Source organism: Schistocerca gregaria, chromosome X (genome assembly GCF_023897955.1).
Source record: "Schistocerca gregaria isolate iqSchGreg1 chromosome X, iqSchGreg1.2, whole genome shotgun sequence".
Classification (NCBI taxonomy): domain Eukaryota; kingdom Metazoa; phylum Arthropoda; class Insecta; order Orthoptera; family Acrididae; genus Schistocerca; species Schistocerca gregaria.
Window position 1 is genome coordinate 115,258,245 of NC_064931.1, and position 20,261 is coordinate 115,278,505.

The following is a 20,261-nucleotide window of genomic DNA, read 5'->3' on the forward strand; positions in this document are numbered from 1 at the left end:
ACAAACATCATATGTGAAGCACTAACAAGGACGTTTGTCTATGTACGTTAATGGCTTCTTAAAAATATGTGGGGCATTACTTATTGAAAGACACTCGCTTACGCGTGGTACACTAAAGACTGCCGTTACTAAATAAATTACCTGAAGACTGGACAATGAAAGCTAAAAAAATCTTCTAATGCCTACTCACGCCTAGTTATGATATCTACATCTACATCTACATCCGTACTCCGCAAGCCACCTGACGGTGTGTGGCGGAGGGTACCCTGAGTACCTCTATCGGTTCTCCCTTCTATTCCAGTCTCGTATTGTACGTGGAAAGAAGGATTGTCGGTATGCTTCTGTGTGGGCTCTAATCTCTCTGATTTTATCCTCATGGTCTCTTCGGGAGATATACGTAGGAGGGAGCAATATACTGCTTGACTCTTCGGTGAAGGTATGTTCTCGAAACTTTAACAAAAGCCCGTACCGAGCTACTGAGCGTCTCTCCTGCAGAGTCTTCCACTGGAGTTTATCTATCATCTCCGTAACGCTTTCGCAATTACTAAATGATCCTGTAACGAAGCGCGCTGCTCTCCGTTGGATCTTCTCTATCTCTTCTATCAACCCTACCTGGTGCGGATCCCACACTGCTGAGCAGTATTCAAGCATTGGGCGAACAAGCGTCCTGTAACCTACTTCCTTTGTTGTCGGATTGCATTTCCTTAGGATTCTTCCAATGAATCTCAGTCTGGCATCTGCTTTACCGACGATCAACTTTATATGATCATAGAAGCGAATTGTCTGTGACGCTGACTGGGCAGAGCTTGATTATTAAATCAACTACGCTAAAAGTATCGTAATGCACAACCATGACAACATAACACACTATCAGCTTAGTCTAAATAAACAGCACAGCGAGGCGCACCCAAACAACTTCGCTTACCGGACAGACTGCTGCGCGCTCTACGTTGATTGGCAGTCGTTTTACGGTCATAGATTCTCAAGAGCGCGTTTCTGAGTTACGGTTACTTGGAAAATTTTGCCTGATCTGCCGTCCCCTACCCCGAACTGACATAATTATCGAGTTGCTTTTCTTCATCCTGTGTCAGTAGTGGCCCAGCCTGTTAAAATGAATATGTGACAAATGGTCACAACTGCGCAGGCCCATACGTTGGATCGATCAATTATGAAGGTTTCTGTAACTTTGCATGTGCCCAGATCCATTGTTCGAGGTTGCATACGCCATAGTATTGGAACGCCAGAAAAGCACTTAACTTGTGACCATCCCGGTGCTTTTAAGAAACGCTTACTTACTAGCAAGTCAACATACATTCTTGTCGGTTGCTGAGGTGCTGTCCGGCACGAAACTCAAGAATGATTCAACGCAATGCGATATGATCAGTTTTCATTGTGACCAGATGCCACCGATAGCTAGAAAGGATGAGAAACTGCGGTTAGAGTGGAGCAAACAGTAGCATCATTTATCCGTGAGCATGAGTGAATGTTGGTTGTGTTTTGCCTATGGTGGAACTTAATGGAGATTGTGCAGTGATTTGGAACAGTTTTATATTTTAAAAGGTGACCATTTGGTTTCATCGATGGCAGCAAGAATGTGAGTGTTCATGTTATCTAGCTAAACAATCAAATATTTCCGACACTGTGGCAACTGTATAGATTCAGATTCTTCTACTAAGCTGATAATGCTACAGTTGACAAAACAAAATCATTGTACCGAGGTATAAAAACACTGGGTGGATTTTTTAAATTATCACTTGTCTATGTAGACAATTGGCCAGCTCAACTTTTTTATAGTAACGAAATAACAATTAATCAACTGCTCCAGTTACCTCTATCTCTCTCTCCCCGTTGATGCTAGTGAGAAACGGTGGTCACACTGCCGTTGTGATGAATATTGTTTTAGAGATGTTGCTGAAGTTGCCCGTTTGCATCTGCCCCCAACTGGTGCTGGGTATTCGACACACCGTTAGACACTCTAGAAGAGTTGGCTGCCCATCTGGATGAAGTTGCAGCCATTGTTCTTGAAACGGCTGGTTATTTTTGGACTCTTACACAACCATTAGCAGTTAGGCACCACTTGGACATTAATGTAAACGGACGACATTTTCAGCAACATCTCCAAAACATTATTCATCACATGGCCATTTGAACGACATCTCGGAACATCATAAGCGTCACAACCTTCATGGACACCTAAAGACGAAGCGGTGCAGTCGTGGCGTTTTTGTCACATAAAAAAGTGATTGCCAAGCATTACCGTTGATTTGTTGCAGATGTGGTAGGCAAAACGTGCTACAGAAGTATTTAGGACCCGTCTGTCATTTAATATGTGATTTATAAATAAAGATTTTAGGAACATTTCACAGCACTATGTATGTGCAGTGAGGAATATTAGTTTTATTATTTAACTACACGCACCGAACGTTAGGTGTTAATTAAAACAGTAATTACTTAGCATATAATTAATTACGTGACGTAATACTTTGAAACTTGTAATTAGTTGGATGAGGTGACATTTTGATATTTGCCTGACTATTACGATTTGCAAATATGCATTAAACATGCACTGTTTATCACAAACGAACGACTCTTGCAAAACACGCAGCATTTCCAGAATTCACTAAACGCTAGTGACGCTGTGATGCTCAATGCAAAGCAGTTGGTTCGAAACCTTGGTTGGAAACAGCTTTCATTATTTTTTTTTTCATGAAGGAGAAGTAGTGGGGTGGGTGGGGGGGGTGGACGTTGGTCATTATGGATTACCTTGGAAACTTCCGCGCAGTGCCGGCCGGTGTGGCCGAGCGGTTCTAGGCGCTTCCGTCTGGCACCGCGCGACCGCTACGGTCGCAGGTTCGAATCCTGCCTCGGGCATGGATGTGTGTGATGTCCTTAGGTTAGTTACGTTTACGTAGTTCTAAGTCTAGGGGACTGATGACCTCAGATGTAAAGTCCCATAGTGCTTAGAGCCATTTTCAGTATTGTTTAGATTGTTACACACTTCTCGGAGGAATCACGAAGTATTTACGTGTAAACAGCACACATATTACACAATCAACAGAGACACATGCCACAGTAAAGATGACAGTTGCAGCTTCAGATGCGATATTTTTCTAAAAGTGTTAATGCTGGTTCTGGTCTCCATTAGTAGTTCTTAACTGAGTAACAACCACTGAATTCGACATGTTTCAGCATGGATAAAATAGTCTGAAATTGCCTTTCTTTCTTTTTTAGGAGATCCGCAGGTTAAAACTGGTTCAGTTCATGACCTGTATATGCAAAACTTAGATTCACTTGAAGGTAAACTGCTTTTGAAAATTGTCATAAGGCAGTGGTAACATCTGTTAGCCTTTTGAATTCGTGATCTGATTTCAGTTTATATGGAGTTGTCATTCTAGGACGTACAGTGGCTGGGACCCCATTGCAGATTGCCGTTGTTCATTTCGGTGCTCCCGCTAGATAGCACTAGCAGTATGATGGATTTTTTTCCTCACTAACAGCCAGAACATTTCCTCCCACGCGGCTTCGTTTCTGAGTGCACATTAATTCAAATTACAAACGAAGCAGGTAGCATCCATGTTGACGTTGATTTGTAGTATTCACTCCGAAGGATTGGCTCATACAGCTCATCACAGTACTCTATCTTGTGCGAACCTCTTCTCTTCGAATAACTAATGCAACCTACATCCTTTTGAACTTGCTTAGTGTATTCACCTCCTGGTCTCCCTCTACAGTTTTTACTCCCCACAGTCCCTCTAATACTCAATTGCTGATCCCTTGATGTCTGAGAAAGTCTCAAGTTATGTCACAAATTTATTTTCTCCCCAGTTCTATTCAGTAATTCGTTGGTTATTTGCTCTCCCCATCTAATCTTCAGCATTCTTCTGTAACACTACATTTCAAAGCTTCTATTCTGTTCTTGTTTGCACTGTTTATCGTCTATTTCTCACTTCCATACCACACTACACTCCGGACAAATACCTCCAGAAAAGACGTCTTAACACTTACACCTACATTCGACGTTAACAAATTTCTCTTCTTCACAACTACTCTTCCACGTCGTTGCTGTCTCTGATAGAATTTCAATGTTATCAGCAAACCTCAAGTTTTATTTCTTCTCCCTGAACTTTAATTCCTTCTCCAAATTCTTCTTCGGTTTCCTTTACTGCTTGCTCAGTGTAAGACAGGCTGCAACCTTGTGTCACTCCCTTCTCAACCACAGCTTTTCTTTCGTGCATCTCGACTCTTACAATTACCATCTGCTTTCTGTGCAAGCTGTAAAAAATCTTTCGCTTACTGCGTGTTACCCCTGCTGCCTTCAGAGTTTCAAAGAGTGTATTCCAGTCAATGTTGTCAAAAGCTTTCTCCAAATCGACAGAGTCTATACACGTAGGTTTACCTTCCCTTAACCTACTTTCTAAGATAAGTCGTAGGGTTAGTACTGCATCGGTTAGTCGTATATTTCTCTCGAATCCAAACTGGTCTTCCCCGAGATCGGCTTCTACTGGTTTTTCTATTCTTCTGTAAATAATTCGTGTTAGTATTTTGCAACCATAACTGTTGTGTACATAGTTCCGCGTAGTCAGCGCGTACAGACTAGAGCGCGCCCCGCTAAGCACAACAGCGCAGGCGCAGCGCTCGCCCGTCTCCGCTCTACGAGATGGCGCTGCCATGGAGACAGACCAAATTCTACTTCCGCCGATCCGCGTATTAATATGTAACGCAGCAAATGAGATTACTGCTAACGTAGAACCTTTTCTCCTAGCGGATCACACTCGCGCAGTGATACATGAACGCGCGAGGTATTATAACGAGTGTACAGACCTCCGATTAGTCAGTCTGCATTTGTCTCCACCAGTCTGTACCAGTCTGCCTTAGTCTGTACCAGTCTGTACGAGTTCTACATTTGTATGTACCAGTCTATAGTCAAGTTTCAGTCTGTGCCTAATAAGATTACCATATTCCTGTACCTAGCCATGAAGATAAATGTATAGACACTTTTGTCAAGTATCAGAGATACATGTGAGAATAAGATTAACATACCAATACCAAAAGAACTTCAGGTTGTCAATTGTAAATAGCATCCAAAACCAAGTTAAGTAATTTTTATGCTATTATTTTATTAAATGTGTGTGAAAATTAATCAAGTTCTGTTTAAAGTTGGCCACCGTCAATCGGCTACTCTAAGCGTGCAAGTGGCATTTCTATCGTCTCACCTAACGGCAGAAGATAAAAACGCCGCGATAAGACCACGAGACATATTGCTGACACTCGCCTACTTCATTAGAGCGACAAGTTAGATAATCTGATAGTGTGTGTACCGAAGGTCTTACAGTACGCACACCACAATAACTTAACTATTAATGTTCACACCCACACACTTGCTCTCTTTGGAATCGAAATTATTACGTCTATGATGCTGCTAATTATTTCATTTATAAGTTGCCCCAGTGCCAATAATCTTTATGTGTTGTATCGCTAAGCTCAGGCGTCCATGTTATGTAAACAGCGGACGAGAGAAATATGTGTCAAGTGGCAGTAAGACCGTAGACAGAGAGATTATTATAAAAAAAAGCATATTAAAACAGACTTCAGAAGGATTGGGGAGGGGGTGGAGCAATGTTGGCAGTTCCACGTGGCATTACTATGCAATGAGACGATGTCAGGGGAAGGGGAGATAGCGTGTAGGTGGAAGAGGGAGAAAGGAGGGAGGCTTCCTCCGGCTGTGAGATCCGGCTACAACAGCACTGCCTTGGGCGATGAAGCGGTTTCAGTGCCGTATCCACTCACAGATAAGAAGGGCTTTCATCCCAGGCGGTAACTTCTTAGCAAGTTCGTTTTATTTTACAGTTATGTGGTTTTGCACATGGGAAGCTAAACAGAGACATCTTCTGGTAAGGGAAGGAGGACAAGATTAGGACAACTTGTTTATGGATACTTTCTCTTCCAGTGGAATGGCGCTTACTGACTCAAGTTTGCCTACTTAAATAATGAGCGGCTTTCTATACCAGCGTACAGTTCTCGATTTGTAACAAACAAGTCAGAAGACGTGTAAGAGATGGCAGAAGTACAAAGATGAACACAATGCGTTATCAGACATACTGCCTGGTAATTTCTACATTATACATGTTTATGTCCGTATCACATCAGTGTTCATTCGGTATTAAGTAAAGATGATTTCGAGACGGCTATCGCCTTCTACGCTTTGTTTTTAAAACAAAACCTCGACTTCACGACTGTCATACTGTGGTCTGATGAAGCCATTTTCAGATATAGTAGCGAGGTAGTGAGCTAAATATTTACAATGACTGCTATTGGAAGCACTGGCTGGTTATTTCAGCAAGACGAGAGTTACATCGAAAGCATAAACCCCTGGTGTGGCTTTATCTACGATAAAGTTATCGGGCATTATTACTATTTTCTCTATTTAAAATAATTACATGCTGAGCGGTACTTTGAATTTATGCGATGTGTACTGCCAGTGAGGTTGGAAAATGTTCTACTGGCAGCACGGCTTATAATGAAGTTGTAGCGATATTTTTCTTTCGTGGTCAGGCATGCCTTAAATTTCGAGTCATTCCCAGATGCACACACATTTTGGAGTACTCAAAGTGCGCAAATATGATCGCGATTGTGCTTATAACAAGGTGAAATGCTTTTTGACCAACTATTAACGTAAATTGAAACAGAGAAACGTGAGATTTTCTAGTAATTGGCCACAAATATTAATTGAAAATAAAATTTACTTACAGTTAAAATTGTTAGAAAAACATCGTAGAGCACATCAATTATCTTACAAACTACCGTTTTCTTTACTTAAGCGTTATTGAAACAGTCAAATCCAGGAAGAAGTTTTTGATGGCTTCACCGAAAAAACTTTTTATTCAAAAAATGTTCCGTTTTGGGAACCCTTTATACAGTACTATTTTTTTCCAGTATTCCCATTACAACTTCCGAAGTTACGTTCGGTAGATCGGAAGCACTCGGTGTGTCATGTGTATCTGTGCTGTCCAGCCATTGTGGCTCCAGACACAATGTTTGTTTCGTGATCTTCGAAGATGCTTAGCCCTATAAACATGACGGTATTTAATTATAAATTATTCGATGAAATTAGCGTAAAAATCACAGTTTTTATGCATTATGGGCCTTTAGTATTTCTTTTTCTGTAATCCCAATCTTCACTTTAAAAGATCATCCTCTGAATACTTAGAATCCGCTAAAATTAACTACTAGAGTAATTTAAAGCCATATTGACTGTTATCGGTCGTGACTGCTTAAAAAATACGAAAAGATTTTTCAGAGACCATTGCCAATCACAAACTATTGTCGACTTAAATTATTTAATAAAGCAACATGTTTCGAGGAATAAACCTCAACTTCAGGTTGCAAAGGCACACAAAAATCATTTAACAAATCTACACATATAAATGAAAGTTGTTCTTCACAGCCTTAGACGTGCTGTCGCTATCCTGCGGAGAAAAAATAGGATAACACAATAAGGGGGAATATTTACTTCGTTCGTTGGTCAGCTGCACGCATAAAAAGATTTAAATTAATCACTCTCTTTGTTTATTCGCAGTGGCTGTCTTGTTTGTGATACGTGAAGTTACATCCGTTGCTATGGCTCCTTGTATCTTGATAACAACAGTTTATAAACTTGCAAAGGACATTTAAAACACATCATCACGATCAACTCTACAGTGTTACAGAAACAATATGGCGGTGAAAACATAACTTGTTTCGGTTTAACTATCGATATGCCTATCCTGGCGTTATCTGTCACTTGGAATGTCTTCTGCACATTTCGCTAACTCATTTCTGATGTTGATCGACAAAATATGTTATAATAAGAGAGACTTTGATCATTTATAATATTTCACCACACATTGAGTCATAATAGTTTGTGACAGTGACGACTGCAGCACATGTGAGTAGTATGTAAATTTGTAATGACATCTCATCCATATTTGGTATCGTCGGTGTAAAAAATAGACCATAAACATATTAGTACGGCTGTGGCCAAGCGAAGAAACCAGTCTGGCTCAGTCCAAGTTCATATGGGTAGAAGGTATAGTCTTATATAGTACACGCCAACTTCCACTTTTACACATTTCACTACTCTCATCCCTTGTGGAACTGTATGTATCCTCCCCATACCCTCATGCCATCCACGGAAATTGCAACGTGTACCATCTGTAGTTGCAAGTGGAATTTTAATTATGTCTTCAGCACAACTGCACTACCATAATACGTACCCATTTCATGATGTAATGATACTCGTTATCAACGTCCTTTTGCCATCTAGTTTGAAAATTTTCAGTGCTGAATCGAAAAAAGTGAGATAATTTTTGAGCAAAAGTCTGGAGATGACATTTTACATCATCCTCATTTTCAAACTTTTAGCACTTGAAAAATGGTGTGTCGATCGGAATAAATGAAAATCTGATGGAGGTGAGACAATACCTCCCAGCCTAATTCATTAATTTTTTCCAGGATTCGCCTTGTGCAGCGCTGTTTTGCATTATCGTGTTGCAGAATAACCTCTTTCCTGTTGGAGATTGCAGACCACTTTACAATTAAAGATTGATTTATCGAGACAGTTATCCACAGTGACGGTTGGCATTCACCATTTTTTACCGGTTTGAGCACTTCAAAATGAACAACCCCACGAACACTCCACCAAACACAGAAAAGCGCCTTTTCTGGGTGTAAACCTGGCTTAGCTGTACTTCATGTCGATTCAATCCGGAGAGAACCACTGCCTTTTGCATTTGGGTTTATCATAGATGACACATTTTTCATATCTACAGATCAAGCGATAAAATAGTCTTCTTTATTGCGCAGCTGAAGCAATAAGTTACATGTGGTGAATCAGTTAGCTTTAGTAATCTGCTGCTAATGTTCTCAGATGGTCGACCAAGCTTGGTTAAGACTATTTGACAGTTTCCCGATTGTCTGACATGTATTTACTTCTACTTCCTCATTTAACATGTCGTTCTCTCAAGTTGTTGGTTGTCCTGGTCGGTACGAGTCGGCAAGACCAAAATTACCAGATTTGAAGTTGGGGAACCACATTTGCGTTTACGAACATTTAATACACATGGATAAACATTGCAAACGTTTTTGGTTAAAAATTTACTCTAACCTTAATGTCTTTGGCACGACTTTGAAGTACACAACTGAAATGATAAACCACAAACGAATATCGAGATGTGCAGAAACCAGATTACTTTCCGCCCCCCCCCCCCCCCCAAATATTTAGGTTTTTGTTGTGGTCTTCAGTCCTGAGACTGGTTTGATGCAGATCTGCATGCTAGTCTATCCTGTGCAAGCTTCATCTCCTAGTACCTACTGCAACCTACATCCTTCTGAATCTGCTTAGTGTATTCATCTCTTGGTCTCCTTCTAAGATTTTTACTCTCCACGCTACCCTCCAATACTAAATTGGTGATCCCTTGGTGCCTCAGAACATGTCCTACCAACCGATCCCTTCTTCTTGTCAAGTTGTGCCACAAACTCCTCTTCTCCCCAATTCTATTCAATACCTCCTCATTAGTTATGTGATCTATCCATCTAATCTTCAGCATTCTTCTGTAGCACTATATTTCGAAAGCTTCTATTCTCTTTTTGTCCAATTTATGTATCGTCCACGTTTAACTTCCATACAGGGCTACATTCCATACAAATACCTTCAGAAAAGACTTCCTGACCCTTAAATATACACTCGATGTTAACAAATTTCTCTTCTTCAGAAACCCTTTCCTTGCAATTGCTAGTCTACATTTTATATCCTCTATACTTCGACCCTCATCAGTTATTTTGCTCCCCAAGTAGCAAAACTCCTTTACTACTTTAAGTGTCACATTTCCTAATATAATTCCCTCAGTATCACCTGATTTAGGTACACTACATTCCATTCTCCTCGTTTTGCTTTTGTTGATGTTCATCTTATATCCTCCTTTCAAGACATTGTCCATTCCGTTCAACTGCTCTTCCAAGTCCTTTGCTGTCTCTGACAGAATTACAATTTCAGCGGCGAACCTCAAAGTTTTTATTTCTTCTCCACTGATATCTACTCCGAATTTTTCTTTTGTTTCGTTTACTGCTTGCTCAACATATTGAATAACATCGGGGAGAGGCTACTATATTTAGGTATACTCTATAAATAACGGTCGTGTCCTCACAATGTTTGTTTCATTTGTCTTGGAAATTGGACGTTCACAGTGGTTCCTCCTGATACAGAGGCCAATGTAGGACGACCTACACTCGAGGCTAGCACCGACCCTCACCCATCATCGGATTATGTAGGGCAGCGAGAGCCATATTCTTCGGCGACTTGGCCTGCCGCCGCGCTGCCTTTGATTCTCCCCTCCCTTCCGCAGTCACTCACTGGTGGAATGACAGTTACGAGCGCGGAAGTGCACGTGTCCACCGCGCGGCGCGCTGGCGTCGCAGGCAGCCAGAAGGCGCGATCGCGACTGCAGTACGAACGCCCGCACCGCCAGTCCGCTGCTAGCCACGCGGCAGACTAGTCGCAGAGAAGCTACTGCGGTTGCCGGCTATCTGCGCTTTCGTCGCCTGTATGTGTACACGCCGAATCTTTTTTCGGTTTATTCTTAATATCCTGCACCAAACGCTATTTCATCCGAAACGATTACTGCCATGCATGCTTCATTCGATACGGTTTCGCTTTTGGACGGGATCCGCTTTTTATACTCAAAAGTTATACAACCTTTTTACTGCGATTTCTTAGTTCGCTACAGTTTCTTTAATTGTGTTAAGGATTTTCTTGTAAACCCCACCTAGATATCTGGAGACGTTACTATATTATCGTCAGTAACCCGTCATACCGTAGATGCACTATTTCACATAATCGTAGTATAGCAAGACGCTCTAACTCCGTAAAGTTATCATTCTGGCACGTTTCTCATATCTGCTTTTATTTTTTGAAAAGGAAGCTTCCCTATTGACGTTCATTTCATTTTCACAGTTTCGGCGCAAGCTACCAATACTCACTCTTCTCTCATGAGAAGAATACTTTATACTGTATTTAAACTATTTCAACTACGGTTTTCAAACTGAAATGTTCTCATAATTTAGCGAAGGAATTTCCTGCACCACGGTAGCTACGGATGGAATTAAAGCGCTCTGTTTGTTCTTTGATTTCCTGGAATGTTTAATGTTTAAATTTTTTGTGCAGTGTATGTACTATTTTATCTGTCACGGTTTTTGTTTTTTTTGTTTTTTTCTGCTCCTCATTTTGAGCTCTTATTGTGATTAACGTGTAGATAATGTACCAGGTAGATAAACACAGTTACATAATTAACGACTGACTAGATTTGTCTGAGTCGTCTTACTGTAAACATTCTATGCATCTTAAATTCTGGCTTTAAGACGATACTTTCCACTGCAGTCGTAGAAATATGCTTGTAGAATGATTTGAGTCTGCATGCATAGATGCTATTTTTTGAGAAGAGACTTTTTTCTTAGTGTTCTTGCATGTTCGATGTTTTAAGCGTATATGGGTTTAGCGGTCCAATAATGAGTCCTCGGGGGTTGGCTGTAGCGTAACTGTTACCACTGAAACGGTTTCTCTAACTAAAATCAGACGTCAGTTTACGTATGGAGGAATAACGCTTCTTGCCACCACTCATTAGTCAAGGAACTTATCTTTCGAAATGTGAAACGTTTCCTGGTATCTGACTTCAGATAGCAACCCACGTATTGCACTTACGGATTGTTTACAAACTGGCTTATCATTACCTGTACATCAACAGAAACTGAGAGCTGATATGCCTTTACTACGGGCTCATTTTCAATTTGAACTAGAAAAGCAAGGCTAAGGATAGTAAAATTTCTTTTTATCTGCTAATTGTGTTCGAACTTCAGGACAGCATACAAAAAGCGAGATAAAGTTGAAATGGTTTAAATACGGAATGTCAGTGTATTGCACAAGCGTGTAATATTTTTTGTGACACTCTGGCTTCAGAACAGCTTAAATCAATAGAAAGTCATTTCTATAGAACATTCTGAAAGTATGTTTTCTGTTTAAAAATCATAAAATCACTCAGTATTAATTAACCGAATCTTCGAAATCAGACATGTCTAGGTAATAATAAAAGATGACGTACTGATTCTATAGACACTTTGAGAGACTAACTATCTTTCTCGGAAAATGCATGTAAGGAACAGCTTCAATAAAATTTTTGTGTATAATGGCACTGTAACGCCTTAGCAGCACATTATTTAATAACTCATGTATACGGAGTGTTAAAAGTAAATAAATATACCAGAAACAACCTAGGCATTTTTGTGATCTGCTTCTTTATTTTTACACTGAGGTATCATTAAGCAAGCAAGTTTCTAACTGATACAAAAGATCGAATAGTTTATCGGTACACGTTTTCAGAAATAGCAGTCACTTCAGCATGAATTTAATAGCTGGAATTGTGTTCAGAGATCAAAAATATGCTTCTGCCTGTAAAATAAGTTTGTAGGAAGATAGTTTCTTGTTTCGCACGCCACTTCAGTACAACAAATCTTATCTGTACTTGTCTAGCAATGAAATTCGCACTCGTAATACAGTCATCAACACGAATAGAAATGAAGAAATGTCGTGCTCCTGGCTGTATATAACCTTTGGAAGAAGTGCCTTATGCTGATCACATAACGTATTGTACAGCTAGTGATACGAGGACGAATGAAGTATCCGTAGTTAGGTTTCTCACACACATTTACTTTGATACCGTCAAGTTCTTGATCATTCGGTGTCCTTCTGTTGTCTAATGTCCCACTATACAGGGTGTTACAAAAAGGTACGGTCAAGCTTTCAGGAAACATTCCTCGCACACAAAGAAAGAAAATATGTTATATGGACATGTGTCCAGAAACGTTTACTTTCCGTGTTAGAGTTCATTTTATTATTTCTCTTCAAATCTCATTAATCATGGGATGGAAACACACAGCAACAGAACGTACCAGCGTGACTTCAAACACTTTGTTACAGGAAATGTTCAAAATGTCCTCCGTTAGCGAGGATACATGCATTCACCCTTCGTCGCATGGAACCCCTGATGCGCTGATGCAGCCCTGGAGAATGGCGTATTGTATTACAGCCGTCCACGATACGAGCACGAAGAGTCTCTACATTTGGTACAGGGCTTGCGTAGACAAGAGCTTCCAAATGCCCCCATAAATGAAAGTCAAGAGGGTTGAGGTCAGGAGAGCGTGGAGGCCATGGAATTGGTCCGCCTCTACCAATCCATCGGTCACCGAATCTGTTGTTGAGAAGCGTACGAGCACTTCAACTGAAATGTGCAGGAGCTCCATCGTGTATGAACCACATGTTGTGTCGTACTTGTAAAGGCACATGTTCTAGCAGCACAGGTAGAGTATCCCGTATGAAAACATGATAACGTGCTCCATTGAGCGTAGGTGGACGAAACTAAAATGAGCTCTAACATGGAAATTAAGCGTTTCCGGACCATGTCCACAGAACATCTTTTCTTTATTTGTGTGTGAGGAATGTTTCCTGAAAGTTTGGTCGTGCCTTTTTGTAACACCCTGTATGTCACAGGATTACGCTGCCTCATTCAGCACCACAGACAAGTGAATCAGGCCTTTCGAGAGCGGTAAATCCCCTAAAGTACACGCGATATGCCCACAGTGGTCGCCAGCTGGGGTGGCCGAGCGGCTCTAGGCGCTACAGTCTGGAACTGCACGACCGCTACGGTCGCAGGTTCGAATCCTGCCTCGGTCATGGATGTGTGTGATGTCCTTAAGTTAGTTAGGTTTCAGTAGTTCTAAGTTCTAGGGGACTGATGACCACAGATGTTAAGTCCCATAGTGCTCAGAGCCATTTGAACCCACAGTGGTCCGTCGCACGGGGCGTCCTTCCGGATTTATGAAAGTACGTCCCTGGATGTTTTCGTACAAAATAAATGAGCAGTTATCACTTGTTAAAACGTGAAGACGACTGTTGTGGGATGAAAACGAAGCCACAAAAACATCAGCATTCAGGGCCATTACCAAAATATGTGTACAAATGCTTTGGAGTGTCTTTCCACTATTCGTGTCGTGTCTATCCATGAACACATTTACGACATTAAAGTACACACGAGGTGTGTGAGAAAAATGAGACTGATTTCTTATCTACCAAAGACTTTATTTTTCCAAACCGCAATATCGTTCCTTTCAAAGTAGTTCCCTCTGGCAACTGTACACCGGTGGAGTTGTTCCAGCGTTGGTAGCAGCGCTGGAAGGCTTCAGCTGGTGGGGTCATTAACATGTCGGTAACATTCTTTTGAATCCAGAATGAGATCTTCACTCTGCAGCGGAGTGTGCGCTGGTACGAAACTTCCTGGCAGATTAAAACTGTGTGCAGGACCAAGACTCGAACTCGGGACCTTTGCCTTTCGCGGGCAAGTGCTCTACCAACTGAGCTACCCAAGCACGACTCACGCCCCGTCCTCACAGCTTTACTTCTGCCAGTACCTCGTCTCCTACCTTCCAAATTTTACAGAAGCTCTCCAGCGAACTTTGCAAAACTAGCACTCCTGAAAGAAAGGATATTGCGGAGACATGGCTTAGCCACAGCCTAAGGGACGTTTCCAGAATGAGATTTTCACTCTCTAACGGAGTGTGCGCTGATACGAAACTTCCTGGCAGATTAAAACTGTGTTCCGGACCGAGACTCGAACTGGGGACCTTTGCCTTTCGCGGGCATATGCTCCACCAATTGAGCTGAGTTTGGAAGGTAGGAGACGAGGTACTGGCAGAAGTAAAGCTGTGAGGACGGGACGTGAGTCGTGCTTGGGTAGCTCAGTTGGTAGAGCACTTGCCCGCGAAAGGCAAAGGTCCCGAGTTCGAGTCTCGGTCCAGCACACAGTTCTAATCTGCCAGGAAGTTTCATTCTTATGAATGTTCTCCAGACTCCCAAAATGACGTTTTTTTAAAACTTTTTCAATTCCGAGGAAAGAAAAAAGTCACAAGGACTCAGACTGAGAGAATAGGAGGGTCGTGGAACAACGGGAATGCTATTTGACGCAAGAAATTCCGTGATGGAAGTGGCCGCGTGACATGGGGTATTGTCACGAGACAGCAACCACTTGTCTTCGATATCCACTCTCACTCTATTCACCTTTTTCCTGAGCCTTTCAAGGATATAGCATTGCAATACACCTAGTTGACAGTTTGTCCTGTAGGAACAAATTCCTTATTCACAGCACCCCTACTGTCAAGAAAGCAAATCAGCATTGTTTCGTTCGTTGATTTGCTCATTCGAGCTTTCTTCGGCCGATGATGTCTCACAAGGGGAGGCCACGACGTTTGGAACGCGGATTTACTGCAAACTTCGTACAACCGTAGTACGCCATGAGGACAACAAAATGTGTAAGCCGTAGCGCGTACTTCTCAAGCGTTATTGAGAAAATCGCAAGATAATCTGTGCGTGGACATTTTAACCATCAAGCGGCTGCAACCGAGTGGTGCCGGCACGGTAGCTCAGCCTGTTCGGTCATAGGGTTAGCTGCCCTCTGTAATAAAAGACCGAGTAAATGGATCAACGACGAACTGAAACGGGTGTCTTGCGACGTCCGCCCCGAGCAGATACAAAGAACGAAAACGAACAAAACGATATTAAAAAAAGATGCGTGTTCGGTCAGAGCGTTAGTTACTCTTCACAATAAAAAAACTGAGCGAACGGATCGTCGAACAAACTGAATGGGTGTCATCGGATGTCCGCCCTGAAGAAATTCAACGAACAATATAGAACAATAGTTTTTAGCGTTCAAGCCGCTGGATCGCTGGATCGAGTTCCGTTCGTCAGATTTTATTTTTATTTTCAAGACAGTGATTTTCCTTATTATTTATATTACAATTGAAATAATGGATAAAATAGTGTAATCCGATGACATTTTTTTAATGTTACAATGTTATTTGGCAATCTACTAATTTTTATTATCACAAATAATGTAATAATCATAACTATCGACTAGTAAAAGACCAAATGCGTAAAGTTATACTGAAAATGTATCCTTGTCCGTGATCTGAGAAATCCCTTATACTTGGAAGGAGCACGAAACGACTCGTTGCCTCCAAGTTTTGACCAGCACAGACGGCTTTCGAAAGATGTACAATTAATCGTCGCTTTCGACATTACGAGTACAAGTTGCAGGATGGTATTTTTCGTAAAAACATGGAAAACATGTTAAACGGCACCGCATACGCAAGGTCTTTTGACGTTTCCTGTGGAAAAACAAACCTTGTTAACATTTTCCAAAATCTCTCTTTCAGACGATAGTTTGGAAGCAAACCATGCATAACGCAGTATTTCCTTAAACATCGGTGCTGATAATTGGTTATGCAGTATCGAGTGTATTTTAATAGGGTCTACCGAGAAGCAATTTCTCGTTCTCTTTCGATTAAATACGAACAGTTTTGAAGACACGGACAAGCATACATTTTCAGCATCACTTTATGCGTTTGCTCTTTTACTAGTCGATAGTTATGAATATTATATTATTTGTGACAATAAAAATTAGTAGACTGCCAAATAACATTGTAAATTTAATAAAAGTTACACCTATTTTCCCATTATATCAATTGTAATATAAATAGTAAAGAAAAGGACTGTGTTGAAAATAAAAAGAACTGACGAACGGAACTCGATCCAGCGGCTTGAAAGACAAACACTTAAAAAAATACATTTTGTTCTATATTGTTCGCTGAATTTGTTCAGGGCCGAGTCCGATGACACCCGTTCAGTTTGTTCGTTCATCCGTTCGCTCAGTTTTTTTATTAGAAAGGGAAGCTAACGCGCTGGCCGAACACGCAGACCTACCTTGCTGTCACAACTCAGCTGCAGCCGCTTCATGGTTAAAATGGCCACGCACATATAGATATTCGACGACTGAAATTATTTGCGATTTTCTTAGCAACGCTTGATAAGTGCGCGCTACTGCTTACACATTTTGTTGTCCTCGTGGAGTGCTACGAGTGTACGAAGTTTGCAGTAAATCCGCGTTCCAAACGACGTGGCCTTCCCTTGTCAGTGTGCCACTCCTCACTTTGCCGCTTTGTCTCGGCATCGTACTCAAAAATCCACGATTCATCACCTGTGATCACACGAATGAACCATTCGTCGTCATTGGCAATCCTCCCAAGAAGATAAACGCACTCGTATCTTCGATTGTCCTTCTACTCAGTTGTGAGGTTTCTCGGCACCATTTTGGCTCAAACATTTCGCATGTGCAAATCTTCGGTCAAAACTTGTTGCACGACGAAATTATTTAAGTTTAACATGTCAATCATCATCTCTATTGTTAAACGTCGGTATGATCTCACAAGAGTACACATTTTGGGTCTGAGCACTATGGGTCTCAACTGCTGTGGTCATTAGTCCCCTAGAACTTAGAACTACTTAAACCTAACTAACCTAAGGACATCACACACATCCATGCCCGGGGCAGGATTCGAACCTGCTACCGTAGCAGTCGCACGGTTCCGTACTGCGCGCCCAGAACCGCGAGACCACCGCGGCCGGCTTTGACGCTCAGAATACAGTATATTCTCATAATTAAATAGAATCTAGTGTACAAAAAAGAAGTGTAAAAGGAACATTACTGTTCATGTTATACATTACTGAGTTATCCGAAGATATCAGTAGTAATAAAAGACCTTCTCTGGATGAGTAGTAGTTATCATTGAAGTTTTCTCCGGTAAAAATGTTAGTTTCACGAGCTGCAACATGGTCGCGGATTAAAAGAGTGATCCAGGCGGTGTAGAATAAATTTATTTTATTTCTGTCAATGATCACAAAACATTTGTTCCTTAGACTACCAAAGAGTCTGTAAACTGAGGCAGCAAATCAGCAAGGGGACCTGATGGTGGCCATTGCTGACAGAAACCGGTAGTCTAATGACCAAAAGGTTTGTGATCATTTATGGAAACAAAAGAAATTTATTGTAAAAGTGTTAGTAATATGCAGCTAGGTCAATGAGATATCTTCCTGGCGCAAAGACTGGAAGAAACATTGGAAAAGACTAGAGTCTGAAGTCACAAGCTCGTTAGTGACGAAGCATCAGCTCGGGTTGGGAAAAATATCCACTGCGCCCTATCAAACGAACTATATTGCTGTTCATCTCATGCTAGTAATGGAAACCACAAAGAAGCTGAATGTGGATGTCCAGACGGGGATTTGAAACTCTGTCCTCCCAAAAAAGATTTCAGTGTCTTTCCACTGTAGCACCTTGCTCGGTACTTTCAATGTAGAAAAGTGCAAAGTTGTGCACTTCAGGAGACATAAAAACTTCCTTTGATTACACGACTAAAGCGTAACACCTGAAGTCACGTCATACAAATATTTTAATCAACAACGTGTAGAGACATGAAAAGAAACGATCGCATAGCCTCGGTGACAGGTAACACGAACGGTAGACTTCATGTCATTGGTAGGATATCAAGAAACTATTGATTATCTACGTTGTTTTCCTTTAAAAAGTATACGTAGCGGATTTTCGAAGATGAAAGCCGAATATCTCTCGAAGATCTGCTTATAAAATTCAAAAGAAACATCTTTCAGAGCGTAAAGTACGAGTATTCTTCGAACGCCAACACATCTATCCCATTTCAACCGTAAATATAATTAGACTAATAAAAGCTGCAATTTTCATGAAAATGCTATGAGACGATGCGGCCATTTGGCTCCGCTTTAGTAAACAGATGTAGTGCCCACACTTTTTGTTACTTTTAAAATCACTTTACGTGTTTAGACATCCCGTGATTTTCAAAAGGAATGTTATATCAGACATAGAAAATCGTTCCGTCAATATAATGTATCTCGTCAGCATTCGCAGTCACGAGACAAGTGTATTTGTCTCGTGATTGAGAATGTTGACGATATAAAGTATGTCTGTTGATCAATTTTATATGCCTGACATGATATTGCTTTGAAAATGAGGGAATGTCTAAATGCGTAAGGCGATTTTGGAAATAATAAAAATTGTGGGCCGGCCGCTGTGGCCAAGCGGTTCTAAGCGCTTCAGTCTGGAACCGCGCGACCGCTACGGTCGCTACGGTCGCAGGTTCGAATCCTGCTTCAGGCATGGATGTGAGTGATGTCCTTAGGTTAGTTAGGTTTAAGTAGTTCTAAGTTATAGGCGACTGATGACCTCAGATGTTAAGTCCCATAGTGCTTAGAGCAATTTGAAAAATTGTGGCCAAGACATCTGAAAGTTAATAAATGCTAATAATAGTTAGCACGGCTTCGTACAGGAAGTCATTAGTTTCGCGTTCTATTCTTGAATGAAATCCAAAGAAACATTAATATACTGTGCGACAAAAAGTGACCAAATGAGATCACCTTGTAGCCGTTCGCAGATCATAGATGTGGAAGCAATTCTAGTGTTTCTAGAAACTGGTCTGCGTTTTTGTTTCTGCCCTTTGGAGTATTTTTTAGCATAGTTCTATACTGTAAATTCATCATTAGATAGCAACGAAAAAATCTAAGATACAGATACCCAAGAGACACGCTTGACCTACATAAGAATTGTCGGCTAAGAGAGAGCTGAAAGAAATTGATGTAACTATCGTTTCCTCTTCTGATGGAAGAACGTGTAGAAAGGAAGACCGTCCCGAGGGACAGCTTCTAAAACTTTTGTCAGTAATTGATTTATGGCGCGGAGAGAATCAGAAGTTTAGCTGGCTGTCTAAGGAAATGCAATCAGCTGACCCAAGATAAAGATCGTCGACCTTTTCTTGTGAGAAGACGAGTAACGAACATCGACAGTCTGCTACGTGTCGAATTCAGCTGTTAACATCATCTCCAGTACTGAGCAGTATGCAGGTCGTAATCCATAGGGATTACGGTATCACACCTAAGCGGTAATAACTGGCAATTGGTGCGAAGCTCATCTTGAATTTCAGCAATCACAGATATCTGAAAATATCATCAGGCATGTTGCATACCACACAATAACAACGCGTGCATAACAGCTTGACTTAATTTCTCGCCGTGCGTACACCTCGCCTGTGGAACGTAGGACTGCAATTAGAGGAATGTTACCGTCGCTGCAATCGAGCATGCACTGCGGTGATTATTAACCGGCAACACAGATGTCAAATTCCATGACGCGCTATAATGGACCCGAGCCGCAAACCGCAACCTGACGTGAATGAAATGAACTTCCGCTGTTCTGGAATTAACAAGAAACCGATAGAATTCTCACAGTTCTGAATTAGTTACAAACTGTATGGAGGGCACGGAC

General features: G+C 41.3%; 1 protein-coding gene across 2 annotated transcripts in view; it reads left to right on the forward strand.

Annotated features, from left to right (window-relative positions):
• Nucleotides 1-20,261, forward strand: part of LOC126299380 (GTPase-activating Rap/Ran-GAP domain-like protein 3) — a 1,486,407-nt gene that overhangs the window by 732,352 nt on the left and 733,794 nt on the right. Inside the window, exon 1 of one of the 2 annotated variants that reach the window (XM_049991245.1) lies at nucleotides 10,424-10,577. The exons of the other annotated variant lie outside the window; for it this stretch is intronic. The gene's annotated coding sequence lies outside the window, so the exon portion shown is untranslated. Of the gene's footprint in view, nucleotides 1-10,423; nucleotides 10,578-20,261 lie in introns of those variants that run through there. 2 annotated transcript variants of the gene reach the window in all.